Raw genomic sequence first — 10,680 nt, 5'->3', positions numbered from 1 at the left:
GGGGTCTCAAACGTCTTTTCAATGTTAAACGCATTGCTTTGAGGTTTGTATTGTGCATTATTTTACGCATCTTTTGCATCTGATCTATCTAGGTCCAAAGCTCAACAATTGATTGCTCCAATATGATCCGGCTACTCGACTGTGACGCTTAATTAGAGTTCCGGCTCTCCCGACTCCGCCAAATATTTCTCCACAATTGAAGCTTTTTTATCAAGCAAAGGTTAAACAGATATGTGCGAAGTTGCCATTTTCCTTGACGATATGACATTTTTTGCTCTTCGTTCATATGTTAATCTATGGTTTGTGACTTAACTGAAAGAAACGAAAGAAACTTCCTTTAAACTCAACGGCTTCCAACTTCTGTCTGGAAAGGAAAGAATAACTTCCTTAAAACTGAATAACGTTCTTAATCTCGAAGTTAAATATTTATATATATTTGTAAAAGTTAAACTAGAAAAATTCCAAATCAAATGTAGTTAACCAGGCAGATTTTCTGAAATGTCTTTCTGCTGGAATGGGCATCATTCGAGTAATATAGCACCACTGATGTTATTTTTCAAGGATAAATGAAGGCGAATTTTTAACATTGTTTAATTTTGGGGGGATTTTTACTATTTTACTCTCATAAATTAAATGGTAACTATCAGAATATAGTATTTTTATTGTAAAATATATCATTAATTTTTTTAATTATGTCTTTGAAATTCAAATTTTAGAACTCAGATGGAGATATAAAAACAATTATTGATTTATGCCTTGATCCATATTTAGGAATCCATAGAATTCCTCAAAATGGTAAGTATTTCAGTTATTCTCTAAACAACAACAAAAAAAAAAAATGTCTATTCACAAGTTAGGTTTTTAAAATACTGAAACTTTCCGATTTTATTTTGTTTTTGAAGGCTAAGTTCAATCACCCCTTTAAAAAAAATCCTTTAAAACCTTTTATATTCAGACGAATATTTCTCGATCCTTTTGTTATTTCCAGCCTCAACTTTTAAATATTTTTTTTATCTTCATAATTTTTTGAAGACAGTTTTCAAACATCCATCAAATGGTGTCGGATGTATTTGTCACTTAATGATGAATCTCGTTGTCAGTAAACAACAATAATACCAAAAACCTTAATTACGGGTCAATCAAATAGACGTGAAATCACGTGGTCCTCATTACGAAACTTCTAATTGTATTCCACGTATTCTAAACGTCTCCTTCGTATATCACACTCTTTCTTTTTCGCTCCCTTTTCCTTTTCCCTTCAAGTTAAGGTGCATCCTCACTTGTGAAGGGCAACACTTGATGAGGGAACAGGGGTTTCTGACAGAAAAAAATTACGAAAATCGAAGAGGGGGAATCAACTTGTAACCCAGTAAGCAGTAAAGGCGATGGTGTTTACCACCGGTTGCTGGCCTGCAGAAAGGAAGACCCAGCAGATGGTGCCACTGTTGTCCCTCACTGTTGACGTCACAGAACGCCGCCAGGTGCAAAACTCCACCGAGAAGCTCAACTTCCGCTTCGAAGGATCCAGCGACCACAGTAGTTTCAGAGTCACGTTCGGGTGCCGGTGCTGTAGAATAGTCTGTTGCTTTTCCCACATTATTCCAAAAAGAAAATAGTCACCGTGGTCTACATTTGCCGCCGCCCGCTAAACAACCGTTCTGTCTCTTAGTGCTTTATATTTCTGTTACTGTGGAATGTGTTATTGTGTCGTCTTTGTGATAAAATTTTCTGATAAATTATGATTAAATGAAATTTTGGAACATTACCAAAGTTTGACAGTTTTGGTGACAATCGTCCACAGTTTAAGGATTTCTTTGTGGATCATTCTGCTTCTTTTGACATAAGGTTGTCATGATCGAATGATTAGGTGGTAAGTACGTTTTTCCCTCGAATTTTCATTATAATTTTAACTTTGGAAGAAACAAATCAGTTAGGGGATTCATTGGTATTTTGGGTGATATTTATAGAATAGTATTGCCACAAAGTATTTAATAAATTAATTTTTCCGTTGCATGAATGCTTTGCATTAAATGTGTAATATTACTAAGATTTATTTATCAAAATATATTAACAATAACAACAAAAGAAATTGTTTTTCCTATTGATCAAATTCCAAACTTCTTTATTCTGTTGCCATTAATTAATATATAAATAATATAATTAAAAGATCTTTATAAAAATGTTCCTTTAATTTTTCGATACAAATAAATGACATATTGCATGAATAAATTCTCAACATATTTAATAATTTATTTAAGTATAAAAAATGCATTTCGTTTCCTTTAAAAATTGTAAAATTTCACATATTGATTTAGTTATGTTTATATGTATTGCTAAACTAATAAAAATTAATCGTTAAAAAGATATTTTACCAAGAGTGACATTTGAAAATTCATTTTGTTTATATATTCCTCATTTATGTTTTTAAGAAATTTTATGTCTTACCGTCTCTGGAATGAAGGTGCATTCTCATGTCAAACAAACGTGTTATTAGCAGTTATTAATAGTCTCATAATCACTTCAATGGCACGCTTTCAGTTATTAATATTAATCGCACGACCAATTTTCTTTCCTGAGAGATATATAATTAAAAACCTATTTGCGCTTAAATAATTTTTTATTAATCATTACCATGTTAAGAGAAAGAGAGATCCTAACTCTTTAAATTTTCTTAGGATCAGTATAATAAATATCCCTACTTATTGTCGTTTTTCGAATATCTTGATATCAAGATTTTTGTATGAAAAATATACAGTTACATTTCATTTTTTTGTTTTCTATATTTAAATAGACCAGAACGATATTGATTGATGGCAAATAGTTTTTTGTTTAAAAAAGGACGATGGGAGGTTTTTTGACCTAGGATTGCGTTTTACCGATGATTTTTGGGAAAAAAAAATGACAATATTCTATTCTTACAATAATTTCTTCCGTGATATTATCGACAAAACAATCCTCCCATTCCAATGAAAATTTATTATACCAGTATTTAACGACCTGTTTCATATAAAAAATTACAATTATTTCAATGAAAATCTACTTTAATTGTATTAATTACATTGATGCTTTATCTTAAATTAATAAAGAAAAAGAAGCATTTAATTATTAAGATATTTTTTTTCAGTTTTCGGAAATGGTAACAGATTTCCATTTTCTGATGATTGAATTATTAGAATTACCTAATTAATAATTGATATTAAATTAATATTTCACTTACATTCAAATTCTGTAAGACCTCAGCTTTAATCAGCAGTGGATTTCCAAATAGGCAAATTATGTACCTACTTAAGAATGCTGGATTAAAAACAGCCGCAGTCATATTGATTAAAATTTAACTTGTTATTTAGTCTAAATGATCGTTAAATAATTTTTTAAAATTATAAATTTTACGAATTGTTAAATATTAGGATAATTTTAACGTTTTTAGTCAAGTGTAATTAGTCAGATTCCTATCAGTTTCGTTGCATTCAGCTAGTTGACCAGTTTGTATAATGTTAGTTAAATTAAAATTAATTTGCCAATTTATTAAAAGAGTGTGCCCCATAATACGCTCAACCCAGGGCCGCAAAAGGTCTGAATCCCTTCCTAAGCTATATTTTAATATATATATGCTATGATTCCGAAGTATATCTTATTATTTGTGCGCCTATTTTTTTGTCTGAAATGAAGCAATGAATAATTAAATATATAAATAAAAAATAAATAATTTGGAAATGCTAAGATAAAAAGACAGTACATGAATATTAAATTTCTGTATTATCATAAAATTGTTGCAGTTGTTAATTTGTTGTATATTAGAGATCTTGAATAAAATGAGAATTAATCTTAGTACCATAAAGTTGGGAAATGCAAGGAAAATTTTTTACAATTGTAACAAGACTCTTTATTTTGATTACTGTCAACTTTCATTAAAATACATAAAAAAGAAAGATAGGAATAAATAAAACCAATAGTCAATTATTATGAATGTAAACTTAATAAGAACGTAAAATTCGATTTAATAACATTAATATGGATATTTTAAAAAGTAATATTGTGGTTTTTCCAATAAATTGTCAGTTATCTAACCCAATTCTTGCACATCTAAATAAAAAAATTTGAGTGTAATTTAAAGGATTTATATATCTCATTATTAAATAAATAATTTTGTTTACTTTAGTGAAAATATTCCAATAAAATTGCCGTGAAAAGAGTCAAAATATGGAAGAAATAAATATCAGCAATACTATTGGTTAAAGTTGTTGAGTTGACCATCCTAAAGTAGCCATTACATTTGTTACCAGACATCGAATCAGATAGAGGAGAGAAATTGCAACGTAGGTTTTCCTCCTTTAAATAAAAAGCTATTAATCTAAGAGTAATTATAAAGGTATTAAAGCTATTATAGGTATTAAAAAGACCTATAAAACAAACCAACAAACATTGAGAAAGCTTAATTTTGTCAGGATTAAATTTAAAAAAAAAATGATTTAGAAAAAGATTTTTGATTTATTTTTCGAAGTTGAGCGAAATTATTTTGCACGTGTTTCATAGAAAGCAATTCCTGGGGAAAATTGCAAATCAATATCTGCATTATTTTCTAAGAAAGACAACTTTGCCGGGGAAAAAAATCGTCAACATTGCATGTTTCCACTTTCCAATTTGTTAAAACAAAACAAAAACCTATTCCATAAATTTTGTTCTATGATTTCAGGTGGCATTATAATGGCCTATTATCTGAGAAAATGGATGAATAATAAACTTGAAGTTTATGTTTCATCTTACTTTTTAAGCTTGATATCATTTTCTGAAGCCCAATATGCTCAAGAACGCTACCATTAAATGTTCGTCGAGAACTTATTGCTATATATATATATTTAAAATTTCACCTTACTTTTACATTTGTTTTAGTACATTTTCCCTCATATAATAATAATTAAAAACTATTGCAATGAATCCTAAAGCGCAAGAAAAGAATTGCGACTAATATTTCTCTGAAAAGTGATTTAAGAAAGTTGTAAATAAAAGTGCCTTGGGTGGAAAATTGATTTGCTCTTAATAAGTCTTTTACCTCAAAATAAATAATTTTTGATAAAATTTGTTATTTTTATGCAACAAGTACCGCACTTTTAATTGTATTTGCGAACTTCGTTTGAATAGTTGCCATTGGCAATGAAAGTTCATTTAACTGTGTACAACAACTGACAGAATTATTTATGTTTTATTTTAATAATCGCGTCGCTATATTTCTGAATCATAAACCGAATGTAAAAAAGACGCTTTTTAAAGCACTGTTTGTCTTTGAGTACAGACGCGTGCTGTATCAATTCAGTTTGACTCATGGTTGCCGTGGTAACCGCGAGCGTCCTGTTTGCATAGCATGTCAGGTAACGGCTAGTCAGAATTAAAACATCTAAATTCACTTTCGGGTAGAAAAATGATCATGACTATTTGATTTTTTTACCCATGCAATAATGATCGGCAGCTTAAATATTTATTGGTGAACAAGATACATAAATTATTTGCGAATAGGTAGCACTAGAACATGTAAAATTGACAAAGCGGTATTAAAGTAAGATGCTAAGTATATTCGCATTTTTAAGCGTTAGAAGAGTCTCACATTTTTATACTGTCACTTCGCACTTTCGTTTATATAAATATATTAATAACACATGACCCACGCATGACGCCATTTTTCCTGATTCGTACACTTGAATGCTTTTCTCTCTTCACTTTTTTTCAGGATATTTTTATCTCATCTACAATAACTTCATATATTACAGTTTATATTATAAATTGTGATTTTCTGCTGTAATTTTTTGAATAAAAGAATTTAAATAACTTTTTCTAGATGCCCAATAGAATAATCCTAAGCATTTTAGAAGTTTTGGTAGGTAAAATATTAATAATAGAGTTAAATAGAAAAATCACATTCAAGAGTTCTAATAATGAAATAACAAACATTATGGAAGTCGAATTTATATTGTTATTTAGAACTGGAAGTTTTGCCGAAGTTTTAAAAATAATTCTTAATTTGACTTTCTATTAAAGGAAGTGTGCAATATATAAGATTGATAAATGACCAACGTTCGAAGTATAGTTAATTTGCGGATTACATTCTTTTTAAATCCACAGCTTAATATTATTAAATCAAAATCATTCTTGAATTATAATTTGAAATGAGCTTGAGATTTAACTGAATATACTTCCTGCATTTTATCCTTTTTCGTAATTATTTTATTTAGTCTCTGATTAAGACGATGTCCTTAATCCTTTTTTTGTATAGTTTGAAAACTTTAGAAAGAAACCTGTTTTGAAATATGAGTCCATCAGATATTAAAAATTCTCGGGAAATTGATTCAGATTATTTCATATCTTTACGTATCATTGTCCTGTAAAACTGAATGAAAAAAAAAAAAAGATTAAAACCTAGAAAAATGCCGAAAGGTGATTTTCTCTATGGGAGATCACGTGTTTTTTTAAGTAAATGTACCTTAAACAAAGGACCAAAACCAACTATCCGTAACGAATTTGATTTGCATCAAGATTTAAAATGCCTCTTACACTAAAAGTAACTTGTCGACACCGGAAGAAATATTCTAGAAAAGTACCTTATTATAGTTTATCCTGCCCTTTAAAACACATGTGTTATTATCTGAGACAGACTTTTTTTGGATTATATTTGAATATATCTATGAAAAACATAAATGAATCCGTGACAATTTTCCTATTTTTTTTTTATTTCAGTTGCATTTCTTCATATCCAAAATAGATCGTTACGATTTTAAACAAAAATGGTTTAAATTATTATTTTCGGCAATGTGTACACTTTTCTATTGCTTGGTGATGATATGGATTTTTTTTTAGTGTTTCATTTATAAATATTAAAATGATTATAATATTGTTTAAAAATAAATAGAATAATAGACGGAATGCTTCACATAATGAATACCAGACTAGTATTGAGTTGGTTATTAAAGTTTAATTGTAATTTCATCAGCTTTTAGCTAATTTGAATTTCCAGATCGTATTAGAAAATTATCTAGAGGGTTTCACCACTTGTTGATTCGTTTCAAATCTTCGATTTTTTTTCTTTGTAGAATTCACATACTTTAAATTCTTAGATCATATAAGGCTTGGGAAAAAAATCAAAAGAACAATTTTGACGTCTAATAGCTAAAAACTATCTTTAAAAATTATTTTTTAAGATCTTCAAATGGTAGCTTAGTACTTTTTGTCTTTATACTTCAAAATCTCTGCTTAGATATAATATATTATTCGAAATTTTACTTGCAATATTTTTGTAATAGTACATAAAAGAATTTTTAGTGAAATCATTTTAATAATTCAAGTTGCAATTAAACTTATCAGCAAGAATATAGCAATGAAATTTGAGATAAATTTATCGATATTTATAGATATATTGAAAATGTCCATAACTACTTAATGATAATTCGAAGGGATAGTACATCGAAAGTTAGAGTGACTAATGAATAATGTTTTTCTATGCATCCTAAAACTATAGAAAGATCTCAATTAAATTAAACGATTTTCATTTTTGATATGCACTTTTATTATACAAAATATGCATCTTATTGATATTAAAGACTACAGTATATTTAGATAGATCATTTACTCTACATTACAGTAGGACGATATCGACGACTTCATTTTGATCAATGATATACTACGTAGTAACTTTTATTGAGTTGTGGCTACTGCATTACATCTGCTTTCTATTTCAATATATTTACATACGAGTAGTATGTTGCCTAGATATTTTAGGATTACTAATCACAACTTAAGCCTCAACGACTGTAAAAACAATGTCCTCCCTTGCGAAGCCGGTATTTAAATCCACCCAGCTCGATCTGAATCTTTGGAACAGTGATATTTATATACTGCTATTGTTCAATAAATCTCTTAGAACACGACAGTAAATGTTTCCCAAAATGGATTCAGGGTTAACTTACGATTCGAACTATTGAACCAATGAATAAGGTCGTGATGCTGGTAAAAGCGTTTGTATTCACACTTGCTTCGTTGTCACGGATCTTCCGAGCACTTCCTAATATTATAGTCTGCAGCTAACTTGAGCAGCGCTTTTGCTGATAAAATCAGACAATGATCTCTGTTCAGATCCTATAACTCGTGTCTGTTAAGTTAAAAATGTCTTGAGGTCAAGATCTAAATATGGCATTTATCTTTTAAATAGTTGTCTCAATTTGAATAAACATACTTTCTTCATTATTTATCGTATAGTATTTGAGGATTTAAATTTTTCTTTCTTTGAATTAAAAACAAAAAGTTTTTTTTAACATAGGGATAATTTTCATTGTTCTTAATATAAACTCACTAATCATTCATGTAATGTGAAGATATAACTGAGCTTTAAATATCATATTCGAAAATTAAAGCCAAAATTTATGTAAAACTACTTACTTTCTTGTTTTAATTTCTGTATAGATTGTTTTAGAGAAAACGAAAATTAAAGAATGAATTCACTCAGTTCCTCCAATAGTCTTTTTTATTCCACTCTTAGAATTATGTTTCTTTGGAACTTTAAAGGAATTACGACTTATTATGATTATTGTTTATTGTAATATTATTTAGTAATCATTTCTGGCATTTTTAGATTAATTAGTTAAAATAATATACACGTGAAATATAATTTATGATATAAAAATTACCGATTTGTTTTAAATAGATGTCATTTTTCAGAGTAATGTAAGTAGTTGCATTAAACATGTATAATTGAATACGACGGCGTTCTTTATTGCAAGAACTTTCTAAAAAACGAATGGATCCTGTTCATTATATACTTTCATTAAAATTTTCCGACATGCCAGAAAAAATGAACTATGATTATGTAAAAATTTACAGCATATTTAAAACATCGTTCATGGTTAGCTGATTTTTTATGGATTCTAAATTCCTTTATGACATTTGTGCTACTCAGTTTATTGTTAAATTATGAAGGATAATAGTAATTTTTTCTTTTAATTTATTTTGCTTGTACTATTTAATAAAAAATGTATTAACTTAATTTAATAATTTATCTTGCAATTGACTAGATCGCATGATTTAGCTTGTTTAATGTTAATGGTCAGTCAAACAAAAATATCAAGACTGCTAAGATAAGCATTCCATAATTACCTTCATTTTAAGCTGAAAGCAAGAAGTGTTATGAGAACTGAATAAAAGCACTAACACTTACTCTGCACTTGTTAGTCAGATATCTAAAAACTTTAATAAGGCAATAAAATTTGGCGTACATATAATAGAAAGCTTCAAAGAAAAATTGTTTAATAGTTTTACAATTTTTCTACGCGTATTTCATGTGATTATTCTATTATCTTATTAGTTATGATTTGATTTTTTCCTCTCACGCGTTTACAATTAACCAAGCAATTGAATGGCATCCTAATAGCGTACAGGAATTATATGTTACATCTTGTGTCATTTCAAAGAACGAAAAATTTTGTTTTTAGAATCTGTTTTATTCCTTATTAAAAGACTAATTTAATAAATAGGCCATAAAAGGTTTCTCAAAATGCTTAATGCCTCGGTGTAAAAGTGGTAAACATCTTTTTTATTTCCGTAATTGAAATCTTCACCTTATGTAACACAACGTGACCAGATATGATTTTGCAGCATAAAATCCGCTCTAACATTGTATTTCAAATAATTATAATTAGTCACGAAGTGTAACAGATTTCTAATGGGGATAAATACAAAATAGAGATTAAAACATCGCACTAAAATTTCAAAGGCACATGAATGTCATTTTCAATATTTTATAGATAGGTTTATTTAGTTTTCTCATTAAGGTTCTTCATTTCGGCATATTATTGTTACACGAGAAGGGGGGGGGGGGATGATTTTATGCCTTTTCAGAAATTTTAGAAAAAGATGAAAGAAGAAGGGAAAAAAGGAAATATTGACAACTTTCTAGATAATGCTTTAATTGTTTATTTAAAAAAAAATTAAATTTTCAAAAAGTGAATAATTGAAACTGCACAATTACCACACTGCATTATGCAATTACACAAGAGCCTAGAGAAAGAAAGAAAACCGAAATAAGAGATTTTGTTTTTAAATTGCCGTTGTCAAAACTTTAATTTGTATGGATTTTTAAAATATAAAATTAAAATTGTTCAGAATATCATAGCTGAATTTCTGATTCAGGTTTAATCGAAGTCCTAAGAATAGTTTTTTTATAGATTTTGGAATAACTTAAAAACATTCTCTAGGTTCAGTTTTAGTTTTGTTTCTTTTAATCTGCTTTTTCTTATCTTTTGCTGCAGGTTATTTAATTATTTTTCATAACTCTTTAATGATATTTTGTGGATGTTCATTCATCTGCTAGTTGTTTAACTTAAAGAAGGTGAGAGATGCTAGTAAAAATGAAAATATATAACTTATTTTTACCTTCATTCTTCACAGAAGCCGTACCTATGCAAGTTTTCTATTAAAACTGTAAATTCACTCCTCCTACATTACATATTGGATTTAAAATGATAAAAAATTCTAGATAATCAAATTTTGAAAGACTTTACCAAAAACGGCTGCGGATAAACTGGAGTATAACCGTCAATATCTATCAGTATTATATTATTCACTTTACTGTTAGTCAAGCGCGAATGCTGAAGGAACTAGGGTGTATTTAAAGGCCAGAAACAATAGCATAGTGCACTTTTC

General features: G+C 28.5%; 1 protein-coding gene across 2 annotated transcripts in view; it reads left to right on the top strand.

Moving 5' to 3' along the window:
* The first annotated feature begins 1,552 nt into the window (after positions 1–1,552).
* Positions 1,553–10,680, top strand: part of LOC129958917 (cadherin EGF LAG seven-pass G-type receptor 2-like) — a 111,791-nt gene continuing 102,663 nt past the window's right edge. For both annotated transcript variants that reach the window (XM_056071657.1, XM_056071656.1), the window contains exon 1: positions 1,553–1,870. The gene's annotated coding sequence lies outside the window, so the exon portion shown is untranslated. The remainder of the gene's footprint in view (positions 1,871–10,680) is intronic.

This window comes from Argiope bruennichi, chromosome X1, assembly GCF_947563725.1.
Source record: "Argiope bruennichi chromosome X1, qqArgBrue1.1, whole genome shotgun sequence".
Lineage (NCBI taxonomy): Eukaryota > Metazoa > Arthropoda > Arachnida > Araneae > Araneidae > Argiope > Argiope bruennichi.
This window is presented reverse-complemented; position numbering and strand designations above follow the sequence as displayed.